This window comes from Gorilla gorilla, chromosome 5 (assembly GCF_029281585.2).
Source record: "Gorilla gorilla gorilla isolate KB3781 chromosome 5, NHGRI_mGorGor1-v2.1_pri, whole genome shotgun sequence".
Taxonomy (NCBI): Eukaryota; Metazoa; Chordata; class Mammalia; order Primates; family Hominidae; genus Gorilla; species Gorilla gorilla.
The window spans coordinates 102883029-102904012 of NC_073229.2; positions in this window are offsets into that span (position 1 = coordinate 102883029).

Consider the following 20984-nt stretch of genomic DNA (forward strand, 5'->3'; position numbering starts at 1 on the left):
CTGAGTTAAGATTCTGAATAAGGATTCCCTATTTAATAAATGGTGCTGGGAAAACTGGCTAGCCATATGTAGAAAGCTGAAACTGGATCCCTTCCTTACACCTTATACAAAAATTAATTCAAGATGGATTAAAGACTTAAATATTAGACCTAAAACCATAAAAACCCTAGAAGAAAACCTAGGCATTACCATTCAGGACATAGGCACGGCCAAGGACTTCATGTCTAAAACACCAAAAGCAATGGCAACAAAAGACAAAATTGACAAATGGGATCTAATTAAACTAAAGAGCTTCTGCACAGCAAAATAAACTACCATCAGAGTGAACAGGCAACCTACAAAATGGGAGAAAATGTTTGCAACCTACTCATCTGACAAAGGGCTAATATCCAGAATCTACAATGAACTCAAACAAATTTATAAGAAAAAAGCAAACAACCCCATCAACAAGTGGGCAAAGGATATGAACAGACACTTCTCAAAAGAAGACATTTATGCAGCCAAAAGACACATGAAAAAATGCTCATCATCACTGGCCATCAGAGAAATGCAAATCAAAACCACAATGAGATATCATCTCATACCAGTTAGAATGGCAATCATTAAAAAGTCAGGAAACAACAGGTGCTGGAGAGGGTGTGGAGAAATAGGAACACTTTTACACTGTTGGTGGGACTGTAAACTAGTTCAACCATTGTGGAAGTCAGTGTGGTGATTCCTCAGGGATCTAGAACTAGAAATACCATTTGATCCAGCCATCCCATTACTGGGTATATACCCAAAGGACTGTAAATCATGCTGCTATAAAGACACATGCACACATATGTTTATTGTGGCACTATTCACAATAGCAAAGACTTGGAACCAACCCAAATGTCCAACAATGATAGATTGGATTAAGAAAATGTGGCACATATACACCATGGAATACTGTGCAGCCATAAAAAATGATGAGTTCATGTCCTTTGTAGGGACATGGATGAAATTGGAAATCATCATTCTCAGTAAACTATCACAAGGACAAAAAGCCAAACACCCCATGTTCTCACTCATAGGTCAGAATTGAACAATGAGAACACATGGACACAGGAAGGGGAACATCACACTCTGGAGACTGTTGTGGGGTGGGGGGAGGGGGGAGGGATAGCATATACCTAATGCTAAATGACAAGTTAATGGGTGCAGCGCACCAGCATGGCACATGTATACATATGTAACTAACCTGCACATTGTGCATGTGTACCCTAAAACTTAAAGTATAATAATAATTTAAAAAAGAGAAAAAAAAGATTCTGAATATCTTTGTTAATTTTCTGCCTCAATGATCTAATACTGTCAGGGCAGTCCTGAAGTCTCCCACTATTTTTGTGTGAGAGTCTAAGCCTCTTTGAAGGTCTCTAAGAACTTGCTTTATGAATCTGGGTGCTCCTGTGTTGGGTAAATATACATTTAGGATAGTTAGGTCTTCTTGTTGAATTGAGCCCTTTACCATTATATAATGCCCTTGTCTTTTCTGATCATTTTTGATTTAAATATTGTTTTTTCTGACATTAGGATTGCAACCCCCTGCTATTTTCAGTTTTCCATTTGTTTGGTAGACTTTTCTCCATCCCTTTATTTTGACCCCATGGGCGACACTGCATGTGAGACGGGTCTCTTGAAGACAGCATACCAGTGAGTCATGGTTCTTTATCCAGCTTGTCACTATATGTCTTTTCTGTAATTGGGACATTTAGTCCATTTACATTTAAGGTTAATATTGTCATGTGTAGATTTGATTTTGTCATCATGATGCTAGCTGGTTATTTTGCAGACTTGTTTATGTGGTTGTTTTATAGTGTCACTGGTCTGTGCACCTCAATGTGTTTTTGTCGTGACTGATGGTGGTTTTTCCTTACCATATTTAGTGTTCCTTCAGGAGCTTTTATAAGGCAGATCTGATGATAACAAATTCCCTCAGAATTTGCTTATCTGAAAAATATCTTATTTCTCCTTCACTTATGAAGCCTAGTTTATCCAGACATAAAATTCTTTGTTGGAATTTATTTTAAGAATGTTGGAAATAGGCCCCCAATCTCTTCTGGCTTGTAAGGTTTCTGTTGAGAGGTCCATTGTCAGTCTGATGGGCTTTATTTTGTAGGTGACTTGTTCTTTCTCTCTAACCTTCTTTAACATTTTTTCTTTCATTTCGACCTTGGAGAATCTAATGATTATGTGTAATCTAATGATTATGTGTATTTGAGACAACCTTCTTCTGAAGTATCTTCAGGGGTTCTCAACATACCCTGAATTTAAATGTTGGCATCTTCCACAAGGTGGGAAATTTCTTATGGATGATATCCTGAACTGTGTTTTGCAGGTTGCTTCCATTCTCATCTCTTTCAGGGACACCAATGAGTCATAGACTTGTTCTCTTTACATAATCCCATATTTTTTGGAGGTATGTTTATTCCTTTTCATTCCTTTTTCTTTATTCTTGTCTGACTACCTTATTTCTGAAAGCCAGTATTCAGACTCTCAGATTCTTTCCTCATCTTGATCTATTCTACTTTTAAAACTTGTGATTGCATTATGAACTTCTTATACTGTGTTTTCAACTCTAACAGGTTGGTTATGTTCTTTTCTACAGTGGCTATTTTGTCTGTCAGCTCCTCTATCATTTATTGTGATTCTTAGCTTTCTTGGATTGAGTTTTACCTGAATCCCAATGATGTCATTTCTATCCATATTCCAAACTCTATTTCTATCATTTCAGACATCTGAGCCTGGATAAGAACTCTTGTTAGAGAACTAGTGTCATCATTTAGAGGAGAGAAGACACTCTGACTTTTTGAGTGTCACAGTTCTTGCCTTGGTTCTTTCTCATATTGGTGTGCTGACAGCCTTTCAATCATTTAAGTTTTTGTCCTTTGGGTGGGTTATTTTATTTTATTTTTTAATTCATTATTATACTTTAAGTTCTGGGGTACATGTGCAGAACGTGCAGTTTTGTTAAATAGGTATACACATGCCATGGTGGTTTCCTGTACCCATCAACCTGTCATCTACATTAGGTGTTTCTCCTAATGCTATCCCTCCCCTAGTCCCCCACCTCCTAACAGGCCCTAGTGTGTGATGTTCCCTTCCCTATGTCCATGTGTTCTCACTGTTCAACTCCCACTTATAAGTGAGAACATGCAGTGTTTGGTTTTCTGTTCCTGTGTTAGTTTTGCAGGTGTTCCATGTATGGTGTTAGTTTTGTAGGTGTTCCATGAACTATGTTCCATGTTCCATAGTATTCCATGGTGTATATGTGCCACTTTTCTTTATCCAGTTTATCACTGATGGGCATTTGGGTTGGTTCCCAGTCTTTGCTATTGTAAATAGTGCCACAACAAACATACATGTGCATGTGTCTTTATAGTAGAATGATTTATAATCCTTTGGGTATATACCCAGTAAAGGGATTGTGGGGTCAAATGGTATTTCTGCTTCTATATCCTTAAGGAATCGCCACACTGTCTTCCAAAATGGTTGAACTAATTTACACTCCCACCAACAGCATAAAAGGATTCCTATTTCTCCACGTCCTCTCCAGCATCTGCTGTTTCCTGCCTTTTTAATGATCACCATTCTAACTGGCATGAGATGGTACCTCATTGTGCTTTTGATTTGCATTTCTATAATGGCCAGTGATGATGAACATTTTTTCTTATGTTTTTGGCAGCATGTCTGCTTTTGAGAAGTGCCTCTTTGTATCCTTTGCCCAATTTTTGATGGGGTTGTTTTTTTCTTGTAAATATGTATAAGTTCTTTGTAGATTCTGGATATTAGCCCTTTATCAGATGGATAAATTGCAAAAATTTTCTTCCATTCGGTAGGTTGCCTGTTCACTCTGATGATAGTTTCTTTTGCTGTGCAGAAGCTCTTTAGTATAATTGGGTCCCATTTGTCAATTTTGGCTTTTGTTGCCATTGCTTTTGGTGTTTTATTTATTTATTTATTTATTTTATATATATATATATTTTTATTACACTTTAAGTTCTAGGGTACATGTGCACAATGTGCAGGTTTGTTACATACGTATACATGTGCCATATTGGCGTGCTGCACCAATTAACTCGTCATTTACATTAGGTATATCTCCTAATGCTATCCCTCCCTCCTTCCCCCACCCCACAACAGGCTCTGGTGTGTGATGTTCCCCTTCCTGTGTCCAAGCATTCTCATTGTTCAATTCCCACCTATGAATGAGAACATGCAGTGTTTGGTTTTTTGTCCTTGCGATAGTTTGCTGAGAATGATGGTTTCCAGCTTCATCCATGTCCTTACAAAGGACGTGAACTCATCATTTTTTATGGCTGCATAGTATTCCGTGGTGTATATGTGCCATATTTTCTTAATCCAGTCTATCATTGTTGGACATTTGGGTTGGTTCCAAGTCTTTGCTATTGTGAATAGTGCCGCAATAAACATATGTGTGCATGTGTCTTTAGTCATGAAGTCTTTGCCCATGCCTATTTCCTGAATGGTATTGGCCTAGGTTTTCTTCTAGGGTTTTTGTGGTTTTAAGTCTAAAGTTTATGTCTTTAATCCATCTTGAGTTAATTTTTGTATAAGGTGTAAGAAAGGGGTCCAGTTTGTTTTCTGCATATGGCTAGCCAGTTTTCCCAGCACCATTTATTAAATAGGGAATCCTTTCCCCATTGCTTGTTTCTGTCAGGTTTATTGAAGATCAGATGGTTGTAGATGTGTGGTGTTACTTCTGAGGCCTCTGTTCTGTTCCATTGGTCTATATCTTCTGTTTTGGTACCAGTACCATGCTGTTTTGGTTACTGTAGCCTTGTAGTGTGGTTTGAAGTCAGGTAGCGTGATGCTTCCAGCTTTGTTCTTTTTACATAGGACTGTCTTCGCTATGCAGGCTCTTTTTGGTTCCATATGAACTTTAAAATAGTTTTTTCCAGTTCTGTGAAGAAAGTCATTGGTAGCTTGATGGAGATAGCATTGAAACCTATAAATTACTGTCGGCAATATGGCCATTTTAACGATATTGATTCATCTTATCCATGAGCATGGAATGTTTTTCCATTTATTTCTGTCCTCTCTTATTTTCTTGAGCAGTGGTTTGTAGTTCTCCTTGAAGAGGTCCTTCACATCCCTTGTAAGTTGGAGTCTTAGGTATTTTATTCTGTTTGTAGCAATTGTGAATGGGAGTTCACTCATGATTTGGCTCTCTGTTTGTCTCTTATTGGTGTATAGAGATGCTTGTGATTTTTGCACATTGATTTTTTATCCTGACACTTTGCTGAAGTTGCTTATCAGCTTGAGGAGGTTTTGGGCTGAGAAGATGGGGTTTTCTAAATATACAATCATGTCATCTGCAAACAGAGACAATTTGATTTCCCCTTTTCCTATTTGAATACCCTTAATTTCTTTCTCTTGCCTGAATGCCTTGGCCAGAATTTCCAATACTATGTTGAATAGGAGTGGTGAGAGAGCTCATCCTTGTCTTGCACCAGTTTTCAAAGGGAATGCTTCCAGATCTTGCCCATTCAGTATGATATTGGCTGTGGGTTTGTCATAAATAGCTGTTATTATTTTGAGATATGTTCCACCAATACCTAGCTTATTGGGAGATTTTAGCATGAAGTGCTGTTGAATTTTGTCAAAGGCCTTTTCTGCATCTATTGAGATAATCATGTGGTTTTTGGCTTTGGTTCTGTTCATGTGATGGATTACGTTTATTGATTTGAGGATGTTGAACCAGCCTTGCATCCCAGGGATGAAGTCAACTTGATCGTGGTAGATAGGCTTTTTGATATGCTACTGGATTCAGTTTGCTGGTATTTTATTGAGGATTTTTGCATCGATGTTCATCAGAGATCCTGGCCTGAAATTTTCTTTTTTTGTTGTGTCTCTGCCAGGTTTTGGTATCAGGATGATGTTGGCCTCATAAAGTGAGTTAGGGAGGATTCCCTCTTTTTCTATTGTTTGGAATCATTTCAGAAGGAATTTTATCAGCTCCTCTTTGTACCTCTGGTAGAATTTGGCTGTGAATCCATCTGGTCCTGGACTTTTCTTGGTCAGTAGGCTATTAATTACTGCCTCAACTTCAGAACTTGTTATTGGTCTATTGAGGGATTTGACTTCTTCCTGGTTTAGTCTTGGGAGAATGTATGTGTCCAGGAATTCATCCATTTCTTCTAGGTTTTCTAGTTTATTTGCATAGAGGTGCTTATAGTATTCTCTGATGGTAGTTTGTATTTCTGTGGGCAGTGGTGATATTCCCTTTATCATTTTTTATCGTGTCTATTTGATTCTTCTCTCTTTTCTTCTTTATTAGTCTGGCTAGTAGTCTATCTATTTTGTTGATCTTTTCAAAAAAAAACAGCTCCTGGATTCATTTATTTTTTTGAAGGGTTTTTTGTCTTGCTATCTCCTTCCATTCTCCTCTGATCTTACTTATTTCTTGTCTTCTGCTAGCTTTTGAATTTGTTTGCTCTTGCTTCTGTAGTTCTTTTACATTTTTATTTTATGGTGTCAATTTTAGATCTTTCCTGCTTTCTCTTGTGGCCATTTAGTGCTATAAATTTCCCTCAAAACACGGTTTTAAATGTGCCCCAAAGATTCTGGTACATTGTGTCTTTATTCTCATTGGTTTTAAAGAACATCTTTATTTCTGTCTTCATTTCATTATTTACCCAGTAGTCATTCAGGAGCAGGTGTTCAGTTTCCACGTAGTTGTGCAGTTTTGAGTGAGTTTCTTAATCCTGAGCTCTAATTTGATTGCATTGTGGTCTGAGAGACTGTTATGATTTCTGTTCTTTTGCATTTGCTGAGGAGTGTTTTACTTCCAATTATGTGGTCAATTTTAGAATAGGTGCGATAAAGTGCTGAGAAGAACGTATATTCTATTGATTTGGGGTAGAGAGTTCTGTAGATGTCTATTAGGTCAGCTTGGTCCAGAGCTGAGTTCAAATCCTGAATATCCTTGTTTATTTTCTGTCTCATTAATCTGTCTAATATTGACAGTGGGGTGTGAAAGTCTCCCACTATTATTGTGTGGGAGACTAAGTCTCTTTGTAGGTCTCTAAGAACTTAAGAACTCTAAGAACTTTATGAATCTTGGTGCTCCTCTACTGGGTGCATATGTATTTAGGATAGTTAGCTCTTCTTGTTGCATTGATCCCTTTACCATTATTCAATGCCTTTCTTTGTCTCTTTTCATCTTTGTTGGTTTAAAGTATGTTTTATCAGACTAGGATTGCAAAGCTTGCTTTTTTTTTCTTTCTTTCCATTTGCTTAGTAAATATTCCTCCATCCCTTTAATTTTAATTTGATCCTATATGTGTCTTTGCACGTGAGATGGGTTCTGCTGAATACAGCACACAGATGGGTCTCCTGAATACAGCACACCGATGGGTCTTGACTCTTTATCCAATTTGCCAGTCTGTGTCTTTTAATTGGAGCATTTAGCCTATTTACATTTAAGGTTAATATTGTTATGTGTGAGTTTGATCCTGTCATTATGATGCTAGCTGGTTATTTTGCCAATTAGTTAATGCAGTTTCTTCATAGTGTTGATGGTCTTTACAATTTGGTATGTTTTTGCAGTGGCTGGTACTGGTTGTTCCTTTCCATATTTAGCACTTCCTTCAGGAGCTCTTGTAAGGCAGGCCTGGTGGTGACAAAATCTCTCAGCATTTGCTTGTCTGTAAAGGATTTTATTTCTCCTTTGCTTATGAAACATAGTTTGGCTGGATATGAAATTCTGGGTTGAAAATTCTTTTCTTTAAGAATGTTGAATATTGCCCCCCACTCTGTTCTGGCTTGTAGGGTTTCTTCAGAGACATCTGCTCTTCGTCTGATGGGCTTCCCTTTGTGGGTAATCCGACCTTTCCCTCTGGCTGCCCTTAACATTTTTTTTTTTTTCATTTCAACCTTGGCGAATCTGAGAGTTATGTGTCTTGGGGTTGCTCTTCTTGAGGAGTATCTTTGTAGCGTTCTCTGTATTTCATGGGTTTGAATGTTGGCCTGCCTTGCTAGGTTGGGGAAGTTCTCCTGGATAATATCCTGAACAGTGTTTTCCAACTTGGTTCCACTCTCCCTGTCACTTTCAGGTACACCAATCAAATGTAGATTTGGTCTTTTCACATAGTCCCATATTTCTTGGAAGCTTTGTTCATTCCTTTTCGTTTTTTTCTCTAATCTTGTCTTCTTGCTTTATTTCATTAAGTTGATCTTCAATCTCTGATATCCTTTCTTCCAGTTGATCAATTCAGCTATTGATACTTGTGTATGTTTCATGAAGTACTCATGCTGTGTTTTTCAGCTTCATCACATCATTCATGTTCTTCTCTAAACTGTTTATTCTAGTTAGCAATTCCTCTAACCTTTTTTCAAGGTTCTTAGCTTCCTTGCATTGGGTTAAAACATGACCCTTTAGCTCGGAGGAGTCTGTTATTACCCACCTTCTGAAGCTTACTTCTGTCAATTTGTCAAACTCATTCTTCATCCAGATTTGTTCCCTTGCCGGCAAGCAGTTGTGATCCTTTGGAGGAGAAGACGCCTTCTGGTTTTTGGAATTTTCAGCATTTTTGTGCTGGTTTCTCCCCATCTTCATGGATTTATCTACCTTTGGTCTTTGATGTTGGTGACCTTCAGATGGGGTCTCTGAGTGGATATCCTTTTTGTTGATGTTGGTACTATCCCTTTCTGTTTGTTAGTTTTCCTTCCAACAGTCAGCCCCCTCTGCTGCAGGTCTGCTGGTGTTTGCTTGAGGTCCACTTCAGACCCTGCTTGCCTGGGTATCACCAGCGGAGGCTGCACAACAACAAACATTGCTGCCTGTTTCTTCCTCTGGAAGCTTCATCCCAGAGGGGCACTGGCCAGATGCCAGCCAGAGCTCTCCTGTATGAGGTGTCTGTTGGCCCCTACTGGAAGGTGTCTCCCAGTCAGGATAAATGGGGGTCAGGGACCCACTGGAGGAGGCAGTCTGACCCTTAGTAGAGCTTGAACACTATGCTGGGAGATCTGTTGCTCTCTTCAGAGCCATCAGGTAGGGACGTTTACGTCTGCTGAAGCTGTGCCCATAGACACCCCTTCCCCCAGGTGCTCTGTCCCAGAGAGATGGGGGTTTTATATATAAGCCCCTCACTGGGGCTGCTTCCTTTTTTTCAGAGATGCCCTGCCCAAAGAGGAGGAATCTAGAGAGGCAGTCTGGCCACAGCAGCCTTGCTGAGCTGCAGTGGGCTTCTCCCAGTCTGAACTTCCTGGAGGCTTTGTTTACACTGTGAGGGTAAAACTGCCTACTCAAGCCTCAGCAATGGTGGGTGCCCCCTCCACCACACCAAGCTCGACCAACCCAGTTCGACCTCAGACTTCTATGCTGGGAGCAAGAATTTCAAGCCAGTGGATCTTAGCTTGCAGGGCTCCCTGGGGTTGGGAACCACCGAGCCAGACCACTTGGCTCCCTGACTTCAGCCCCCTTTCCAGGAGAGTGAATGGTTCTGTCTCCCTGGTGCTCCAGGCACCACTGTGGTATGGAAAAAAAAATTCTGCAACTAGTTCGGTGTCTGCCCAAATGGTCGCCCAGTTTTGTGCTTGAAACCCAGAGCCCTGGCGGCATAGGCACTGGAGGGAATCTCCTGGCCTGTGGGTTGTGAAGACGTGGGAAAAGTGCAGTATCTGGGCCAGAGTGCACTGTTCCTCATGGCACAGTCCCTCACGGCTTCCCTTGGGTAGGGTAGAGAAGTCCCTGACCCCTTGCACTTCCTGGGTGAGGCAATGCCCCAGTCTGCTTCAGCTTGCCATCCGTGGGCTGCACCCACTGTCCAACCAGTCCCAATGAGATGAACTGGGTACCTCAGTTGGAAATGCAGAAATCACCTGTCTTCTGCATCAATCTTGCTGGGAGCTGCAGACTGGAGCTGTTCCTATTTGGCCATCTTGCCAGCAGATCCCTGGATGGGTTATTTTTTTATTTTATCCTATTTTATAACCTTGGGTGTTTGACTGTGGTATAAGGTAGGTTCCGTTGACTGGCTTTGTTTCTGGAAGATTTTATGGGGTCAAGGCTCAGCTTGGAACTCCTCAACTGGGGAACTGGTATCTGGCCCAGCTTTGTTCCCTGGCTTTTCAAGGTTAGGAACCTGCTGTACTAGAGGGGCCAAGGTGCTCACAGACCACTAGTCACAACACTCTGATAAGTGTTGCCAGCTAAAGCACTTCATAGGATGGGAGCAGTGAGCTATATCCTCATTTGCACATGCCAGCAGCCACAGCAGCACAGCTGAGTTCATGCTCATAGGCTACAGTGGGGTGCTAGCAGGTGCTGGGTTACCAGCTTCTGCACAGGTGTTCACTGCAGCTGCAGAGGCAGCACAATACAGGGGTATGGGGGGCCCCACTGATGTCTGTGCATGCATTCACACTGGTGGTGGTGTTAGCATAGGGGTGGGGAACTGATGGGCACAGGATTGTGTGCACCTCCTGTGCACATTCACATGAGCAGCAGTGGCTGGCAGCTCAGAGTAGGGGCAGGTCTGCTGTTCTCTGTGCCTAGTTTCAGCCAGGTGCAGTGTCAGGGCAGGGTTGTGGTGCTAGTGGTAGTGGGGTTGGCAGGTTCTGTACCCATCAAAACTCCCACAGCAATGGCAGTCCAATGGGGTCACGGGGAGGCGTGCACTCACACCAGCACCAGTGGCATGGCAGGGTGTGTGCCCACACACACACACACACACACACACTGGTTAGGAAGGGGATGTAAGGTTTGCCCACACACACACACATGCCAACAAAGCGATGTAGGGGTGGCTGTGGGTAAGTGCGTGCAGGCAAAGCAGCATGGAGAGGCTGCAGTGTGAGGTGTGAGTGGACAGGTACATGTCCATGGTGGCTACTCTGCTGGAGCTTTCTGTGGTCAGGCATGGTCTGCCAGCACAGGAGCTATAATGCAGGTGCCCAGGAGGTACCCCCTTGGGTACCCAAGGCTACAATGCAAGCAGGCACAGCCAAGCTGGGGCCCCAGGGGAGGCCAGTGTACCAAGGGGTACTCAGGTTGTACTGGCCCAATCTCATGAGCAAGACCATCCTGCAAAGTTCAGGTCTTACAGTTCCCCTAGCACTAACGTCTCCTAGAGGAGCAAGTCAAGCCTAGGGAAATGGGCACCCCTGGCTATGCTCCACTACAGATGCTCCTGCACCAAACCCTCTGGTCTTCACGCCAGCTGGAGTTGTGACCTTACCACTTCTCTATAAAGCTCTCCCTTCCAACTCAACTGTCCTGAGCAGGCAAACAGGTTGCTCTTTGCCTGCTCAACTCACTCCTTTCCCAGTAGTTATTGAATGCCAGGAATGAGTCCCTGTAGCCCCATGCAGGGCTCCCAGATTCCTCCTTTTTCAGCCTAGCATCTGTGTCTTCCCTCCATCCACTCTCAATGCCTTTCCTCTGAAGATCTGTTATGGGTGTGCCAGTCTTAATGTTCCAGTCCCTCAGCGACAGATGTTCCTTCTAGCTGCATCTACTTAGCCATCTTGCCCCCAATCTACATCAGTCTTTACATATCCTTTTAATTATTTTTTTAATTGCTGAGTTAAGAAGAATATGCACATTTTAAGTGTTTTATTGCATATTGTATATATAATTACGTTATATATTTTATAGTGACCTCCCAAAAGATAGTGTACTTTCTAGCATTTTATTAGGATATTTGCTTCCCCACAACCTTCCCATAAGTGTGTTGTCATAAGTCTGAATATTTAGCTAGTTTGATAAGTATAGAATGATATCCCCTTATTTTGTCCACTAATCATAGTTTACCAACCCCTCCTCTAAGAGATTCAGAAATAGCACTAACGGAAAAAGAATTATTAGGCTGAAGGGGTACAGGAAATGAAGAACCAAGAATTTTGAAGAGGGTAGGGCTACCACTTTCTGTCAGAGGGGAAGAAACATCAGAGGGAACAGATCTGATCTGAACTATAAAAGTGGTCCAGCTAGGTAGGAAGACAGCTCCCTAAGGGTGTGTCCAGAACTGCCAGTAAAACAGCGCCTAGGTGAGAGGGAGGAGTTGGCCTTGATGGTCAGCTCCACTAGGCCATTTGCACACTGATCTACTGACTTTCACAACGAATAACAAGGAATGAGGACTGGAACCTGGAAGGGAAGCACCCTCCTGCCATCATCACCTCAACAATGTCCCTCTAGCACCCTCTGTTGATAAAGTTTAGCATCAAGCCAGCTGGAGAAAGAGAAATCTTTACCAGGTTCAGCTCCAGTTTCACAAAGCAGTGCACAGAATGGTAGTTGGAGCTGAGAGACAATACATTAAAAACTGATATATAGGTGCAAGATTTTTCTGGTGATTCGGCTTCATTTAATGGTATAAAGGAACAAAAACTTAGCATATCACTGTAATCTAAACATCAAGTCTTAGCAGAGCTTTTGACAGACTATGGTAAATGGAAGCTATAAATGACTCCAATCCTTCCTTCCTCTCTTTACCCATATCTTTTGCCACATGCCTTTGCAGTTCTTCCCCCTAAAAAGGTAGGGTCCACCTCCTTACCTTTGGAATTTGGAAAGCTCTCCTGTTCTGGGCTGGTTTTGCAACTTGCTCAAGCCAATAAATGTTATCAGATGTGATGCAAGCAGAAGCCTGAAATTTTATTTATATGTCTCTGTCTACCTATTGCCCACTGCCATTGTCATGAAAACATGTCCAGTTTGGCCTACTGGAGGACATAAGACACATGGAGTGAAACCAAGTCATCCAATGTTGCAAGAATGACTAGATCAACCAACATCCTGCTGGCACACAGTCATGGAAGCAAGCCCAGCCAAGAACAGCAGAGCTGCCTAGCTGACAGATACATGAGCAAGCCCTGTCATGCCACGACTAGACTAGGGGAACTCCAGAGTATAAGCTGAATAAATGCTTATTGTTGTATACTACAGAGATGTTTTGTTTATTATGCAGCATTATAATAACAACACTAATCCGTGTAACTAATACACTTGCCTTCCATATATTAATAGACGAGAGCAACATGATTTGTATACCACACAGGTTTATGAGTAGTAGATGTTTTACTATGAAAGCTCAGATTCCTTCTTGTTTTCCCACATTAAAAATACACAACCTAAGCTTCTAAGTAATGGTTAGGTATACTGTAAGTCAGGGTGAAAGCTTTTCCCAGGACGATCTTTGGAGTTGCTAGACATGAGCATGAGTAAACTGCCACTGAATCTGTTAAGGCATAAAAGAGGACCTTAGCATTCGCAGACTAGAGGAGTGGTTTCTTTCACCCTTAATACCTCCAGCTTAGAAGTCCTCAGCACATGCATAGAGACGTCCAAACTTACCTACATCAGCACTTTAGCCCACCACCATCTACTCTATCTAAAAAGGTCCACCACAACACAAAATCTACATAAGCGCAAAACATAAAAGCTTTTCTTCAGCCCACTTCTACTTCTACTAGGCCATTCCAGGAATCCTACTCTGAATAAAGACATCTTCCTGACAAGGTACTCAAGATCCCCATGCCATACCCTGGCAGCCTCCTGTAGCCTGCTATCCTTCATCTTTCTCCCAACCCTGATTTATCTGTATCCTACCATATATCAAACCTGCTCTCAGCTGTGAGCTTCCATGAAACTCACATTCACTGAGATTACAGTGACTGATAACTGAGGCGCAATTGAAGCTTACCAAGGGGAGGGTTTAAGTGTAAAAGATAGAATGGCAGACATCAGTAGTTGAATAGGAAGGAAGGTGGGGAGCACAGCTGGAGGCAGGGCCAGCTTCATGGGTGGGAGACATGTATGGTCAAACAGTGCCCTGCACCTATAAGAATCCCCCACTTGGTTTAATGTTCTGCTGCTGCCATCATGAAACTTTCAATAATCTTTGAACAAGGGATTCTGCATTTTCATTTGTATTCGGCCCCACGGATCCTATAGCTGGGTTTGTCCAGAGGTAACAGATTGTTCTTCCAGATGTGTTCTGTTCTACAAAAGAGTGGGATTTTATGTATGGAAATAATTTTATCTACAAAGTCTTCTAGGTGTCAATGATCTAATAAGCTACTGCAGTCTAATCCTAACTTTTACTATTTTAAACCTCCATTTTTTTCTGCTTCCCCATAGTCATTTATATGCCAGTGCATACACCCTTTAAAAAGACTTGAAAAAGATATTGGTAAGCGTCTGAAAATGATCTGTGAGAGGACTGTTTTGATTTCCCCAAAAATAGAACAAATTTACTATTAATAACCCAGGATCATGTTAAACGTACTGCTGGGACTGCCATATAAACCCTTATCTCTCTTGACTTCATTCCACTTTCCGTTCACGGCAGGGAAAATGGAGATCTAAAATGCAATTTTTCCCTAGAGGTAACATTTTATGTACTATTTATTAAACCTATATTGTGTGTCAGGTATCTTTAAAAAAACCATAAAAATGACCTCTTTCTAAAAAGCCTTTTCAATTACCTCTCAACATAATACCTTTGTAACTCTTCCAGATGTTACGAAGCTCAAGGACCAGAGTTTCCTAGAAGTGTCATTATTGCTGCCAGGCAACAATGAATCTGCTTACTGAATTTTTCCCTAGCCTTTCCTTGTTGCACTATATTTTACATCCTTCCCTTGTGGAACATCCCCCACAGTCCATCCACATCCCATCAATACAAGGAAGAAAATCCCAGCCCTTGGATTTTGTTTCCCTTTACTAACAAATGAATGAGGTTGACTGCCTACCTGTTTAATAGTGACACAGAAACTCCCATTCGTCTCTAAATATTTCCACCACCAACCTGCTAAAAGAGTTTAAAAATCCAATCTCTAGAGTCATCCTTTGTATTAATAATTATTACTGAAATGATTATTTTAAAGTGTAATGGATACTTGGAAGAGGCAATATAATCCATATAATACTGAGCAGAAAATAATTAAATACTAACATCTCTTCCATTCTTCTTAGAGCTTCTGTTAGATATGCAGAAGAAGTCAATGATGTTAGAGATGTTATCTTCTTGCTACAAATTGAGGGATCACATACTCAACGTATACACCAAGCAGGAAGGAACCCATTCCACCAGGAAGAACTTAGTCAGTCTTCCTACTGATATAGCCCGTGCAGGTCCTAAGTGTAGCAAACAATGCAAATCATGGTAGAGAACAGAAAATGCAACCAGTAGTGAGAGAAAGAAGAATCAAGACAAACAGAACTTGTGCTACAGAGAAAACACAATGGCCAAGGAATCCATAAAACCTATTTCTTTTACAGGGAATTTGGCTGCCTGAACTCCTCAGACTATACAAAAAAGGAGCAAACCCTTTTTTAAGCATGACATTTGATCATTAACAGGATCATAGTCTGAGAGCTGAATGCAAATAAAGGACTCTATAATGAGAAAACAACAATTACTGCAAGTATCACAGAGCAAAATATTATGATAATAAAAGAATAACTGAGACAACACAAGGAGATATAAACAATAGGTCAGAACAGAGATTGTTCCTTGGATCACGCCTATCTGGGATAAACTTTTACAAAGTTTTTATTTTTATTTTTTTAAATTGGCTGGGCACGGTGGCTCACGCCTGTAATCCCAGCAGTTTGGGAGGCCGAGGTGGTTGGATCAGCTGAGGTCAGGAGTTCCAGACCAGCCTGATCAACATGGATAAACCCCGTCTCTACTAAAATTACAAAATTAGCCAGGCGTGGTGGCACATGTCTGTAATCCCAGCTACTCCAAAGGCTGAGGCAGGAGAATCGCCTGAACCCAGGAGGCAGAGGCTGCGGTGAGCCGAGATCATGATATTGCACTCCAGCCTGGGCAACAACAGTGAAATTCCATCTAAAAATAATAATAATCATGCATATCAAATTGAGCTTAAAATAATGTTTAGCACTCATTCCGGAGTCTGAGTGTAGTCACTATACAAACTTTGGTCTTCATAAAGCTCTCAGTTTATAAATTCCAACAAATCTTTAGTATTAAACACAGTATAAATACAGACCTGTATATCATGGGAAGTCATTCCAAAAGAGAACAGAAAAGAAAAATGTAAACTGCATCCCTAACCACAATATGAGAAAGAAATGACAAGTTCAGCAAAAGGCAAACATGGAGTGTGGTAAGTTTTTAAGAAAAATTTGTGCCTGCAAGCCCAAACAAAACTGGAAAATATCAGTAGTTCAAAAAGTTATTGGCATACCTAGAAAGCACAACTATTCATTCTATCAGGACTACTGAAATATGCCCTGCATCATAAGCATACACGAATTTGCTTTGTCCTGTTGACTAAAATGAAATAAAAGTTAATAGAAGATGCATACACTCAATACTGTTTTATAAGGAAATTAAGTAGAGCTTCTTGGTTTGGGGGGGAAATTTAACTCATCTGAGGATGTGTACCAATTAAAAAAGAGCCAGAATAAGATGAAGAATATTTATATTAACATTGCCACGGAACCAATAAAAGTGTCACAAAATATAAATTATAAATATAAAACACTTTGTAAAACAAATTCCTGGGTAAAGTAAAACTTCAAAAGAGAATTATTCAAGATCAAGAAAGACATGGTGACACAATAAAATTAGTTAAAGATAAGTTTGCAAGCACACAAAAAAAGAGAAAGAAAAATAAAGACGTCCTGGCAATTAAGCCCACAAGAAGTCATGAAATAATGCAGATACATAGAAAACATGATTTAAAGTATTTTTAATTGAAGTGAAATAGTTAACAATCAAAGAGAAAATGATAAGTATGGAAGGGACAGGAAATTCAACATACACAAAATTGGAGATACTGAGAGAGTGGAAATTAAGGGAATGAAAAATATTTAAAATGCCAATCATGAAAAAGTCACAGGAACAAAATAAGACTTGAATCTAAAAACCGAAGAAGCACATTATGTTCCTGGAAAGATAACAGAATGGTCAACACCAAGACATATTTTAGTAAATGTACCAGTCAGGTTCCATCAAGGACAGAATCTGAAAATCCTCGGCAAAATACTAGCAAACAGATCCAGCAGCACACCAAAGGGCTAATCTACCATGATTGAGCAGGCTTTATCCCTGGGATGCAAGGTTGGTTCAATGTACACAAATCAATAAATGTGATTCATCACATAAACAGAACCAAAACCAAAAATCACTTGATCATCTCAATAGATGCAGAAAAGGTATTCAATAAAATTCAACACCACTTCATGTGAAAGCACCCTCAATAAACCAGGCATTGAATGAACATACCTACTTCAAAATAATAAAGGCCATCTATAAAAAACCTATAGCCAACATCACACCGAATGAGCAAAAGCTGGAAGCATTCCCTTTGAAAACTAGCACAAGACAAGGATGTGTTCTGTCATCACTCCTATTCAACTTAGTACTGGAAGTCCTAGCCAGAGCTATCAGGCAAGAGAAAGAAATAAAAGGCATCCAAATAGGAAGAGAAGAAGTCAAGCAATTCCTGTTTGCAGAGAATATGATTATATATGTAGAAAACCCCATAATCTCTTCCCAAAATCTCCTTGATCTGATAAACAACTTCAACACAGTCTCAGGATACAAAATCAATGTATAAAAATCAGTAGCAATCCTATACACAAACATCCAAGCCAAGAACCAAATGAAGAACACAATTTCATTCAGTTGCCACAAAAAGAATAAAATACCAAGGAATACAGTTAGATAAGGAGGTGAAAGATCTTTACAATGAGAACTACAAAACACTGCTCAAAGAAATCAGAGACGGCACAAATAAATGGAAAAACATTCCATGATCATGGGTAGGAAGAATCAATATTTTTAAAATGGTCATAATGCCCAAAGCAATTTACAGATTCAATGCTATTCCTATTAAACTACCATTGACTTTCTTCACAGAGTTTTTTTTTAAAAGAAAGAACTATTCTAAAATTCATAGGAAACCAAAAAAAGATCCCAGAAAGCCGAGGCAATCATACACAAAAAGAACAAAGCTGGAGGCATCACATTATCTGACTTGTAACTATGCTACAAGGCTACAGTAACCAAAGCAGTATGGTCCTGTTTCAAAAATAGACACATAGAGCAATGGAACAAAATAGAGAGCACAGAAATAATGTCACACACCAACAACTATCAGATATTAGGCAAAGCTGACAAAATCAAGCAATGGGGAAAAAACCCTTTATTCACAAAATGGTGGTAGAATAATTGGCTAGCCATATGCAGAAGATTGAAACTGGACCCCTTTCTTATACCATATACAAAAATCTCAAAAAAAAACCTTAAGCTGGATTACAGACTTAAATATAAAACATAAATCTATAAAAACCCTGAAAGACAACCTAGGCAATACCATTCTGGACATCGAAACTGGCAAAGATTTCATGACGAAAACTCCAAAAGCAATTACAACAAAAACAAAAATTGATAAATGGGACCTAATTACACTAAAGAGCTTTGGCACAGCAAAAGAAACTATCAACAGAGTAAACAGACACCCTACACAATAGGAGGAAAATTTTGCAAACTATGCATCTGACAAAATCTAATTTCCAACATTTATAAGAACCTTAAACAAATTTACAAGCAAAAAATAAATAACCTCATTAAAAAGTTGGCAAAGGCTAGGCATGGTGGCTCACACCTGTAATCCCACTTTGGGAGGCCTAGGCGGGTGGATCACCTAAGATCAGGAGTTCGAGACCAGCCTGGCCAACATGGTGAAACCCCATCTCTACTAAAAATACAAAAAAAAAATTAGGAGGGTGTGGTGGTGTGCACCTGTAGTCTCAGCTACTCACGAGGCTGAGGCAAGAGAATCACTTGAGCCTGGGTAGCGGTGGTTGAAGTGAGTCAAGATTGCACCACTGCACTGCCGCCTGGGCAACACAGCAAGACTCCATCTCAAAAAAAAAAAAAGTTGGAAAAGGACATGAGCAGACACTCTTAAAAGAAGTGGCCAACAAGCATATGAAAAAATGCCCAACATCACTAATCATTAGAGAAATGCAAATCAAAACCACAATGAAATAGTGTCTCACACTAGTCAGAATGGTTATTAATAAAAAGTCAAAATATAATAGATGCTGGTGAAGTTGAAAAGAAAAGGGAATGGTTATACACTGCTGATGGAAATGTATATTAGTTCAGCCACTATGGAAAGCAGTTTGGATGTTTCTCAAAGAACTCAAAGCAGAATTACCATTCAACCTAGCAATCCCATTACTGGGTATATACCCAAAGGAATATAAATCATTCTATTATAAAGACACATTCACAAGTATTTTTATTGCAGCAGACATGGAAACAACCTAAATGCCCATCAATATAGACTGGATAAAGAAAATGTGTTACAGGGCGGGGAGGTTCCAAGATGGCCAAATACGAACAGCTCCAGTCGACAGCTCCCAGTGTGAGCAATGCAGAAGTTGGGTGATTTATGCATTTCCAACTGAGGTACCGGGTTCATCTCACTGGGGCTTCTCAGACAGTGCGTGCAGCCCATAGAGCGTGAGCCAAAACAGGGCAAGGCATTGCCTCACCTGGGAAGTGCAAGGGAAGCCGTGACAGACGGTACCTGGAAAATCAGGACACTTCCACCCTAATACTGTACTTTTCCAAAGGTCTCAGCAAATGGCATACCAGGAGGTTCTATCCTGCGCCTGGCTCAGAGGGCCCACGACCACGGAGCCTCGTTCACTGCTAGCACAGCAGTCTGAAATTGAACTGCAAGGTGGCAGTGGGGCTGGGGGAGGGGGGTCCACCATTGCTGAAGCTTGAGTAGGTAAACAAAGCCGCCTGGAAGCTCGAACTGGGTGGAGCCCACCGCAGGTCAAGGAGGCCTGCCTGCCTCCATAGACTCCACCTCTAGGGGCAGGGCATAGCTGAACAAAAGGCAGCAGAAACTTCTGCAGACTTAAACTTCCCTGTCTGACAGCTTTGAAGAGAGTAGTGGTTCTCCCAGCATGGAGTTTGAGATCTGAGAATGGACAGACTGCCTCCTCAAGTGGATCCCTGACACCGAGCAGCCTAACTGGGAGACACCTCCCAGTAGAGGCCGACTGACACCTCATGGAGCTGGGTGCCCCTCTGAAATGAAGTTTCCAGAGGAAGGATCAGGCAGCAACATTTACCATTCTGCAATATTTGCTGTTCTGCAGCCTCCACTGGTGATACCCAGGCAAACAGGTCTGGAGTGGACCTCCAGCAAACTCCAACAGACATGCAGCAGAGGGTCCTGACTGTTAGAAGGAAAACTAACAAACAGAAAAGACATCCACACCGAAATCCAATCTGTATGTCACCATCATCAAAGACCAAAGGTAGAAAAAGCCACAAAGATGGGGAAAAATCAGAGTAGAAAAGCTGAAAAGTCTAAAAATCAGAGCATCTCTTCTCCTCCAAAGGAACGCAGTTCCTCGCCATCAACAGAACAAAGCTGGATGGAGAATAACTTTGACAAGTTGAGAGAAGAAGGCTTCAGATGATCGGTAATAACAAACTTCTCCAAGCTAAAGGAAGATGTTCAAACCCATTGCAAAGAAGCTAAAAACCTTGCAAAAAAGACTAGACAAATGGCTAACTAGAATAACCAGTGTAGAGAAGTCCTTAAATGACCTGATGAAGCTGAAAACCACAGGATGAGAACTACATGACACATGCACAAGCTTCAGTAGCCGATTCGATCAAGTGGAAGAAAGGGTATCAGAGTCTGAAGATCAAATGAATGAAATGAAGCAACATGAGAAGTTTAGAGAAAAAACAGTGTAAAGAAATGAACAAAGCCTCCAAGAAATATGGGACTATGTGAAAAGACCAAATCTACGTCTAACTGGTGTACCTGAAAGTGACGGGGAGAATGGAACCAAGTTGGAAAACACACTGCAGGATATTATCCAGGAGAACTTCCCCAATCTAGCAAGGGAGGCCAATATTCAAATTCAGGAAATACAGAGATTACCACGAAGACACTCCTCGAGAAGAGCAACTTCA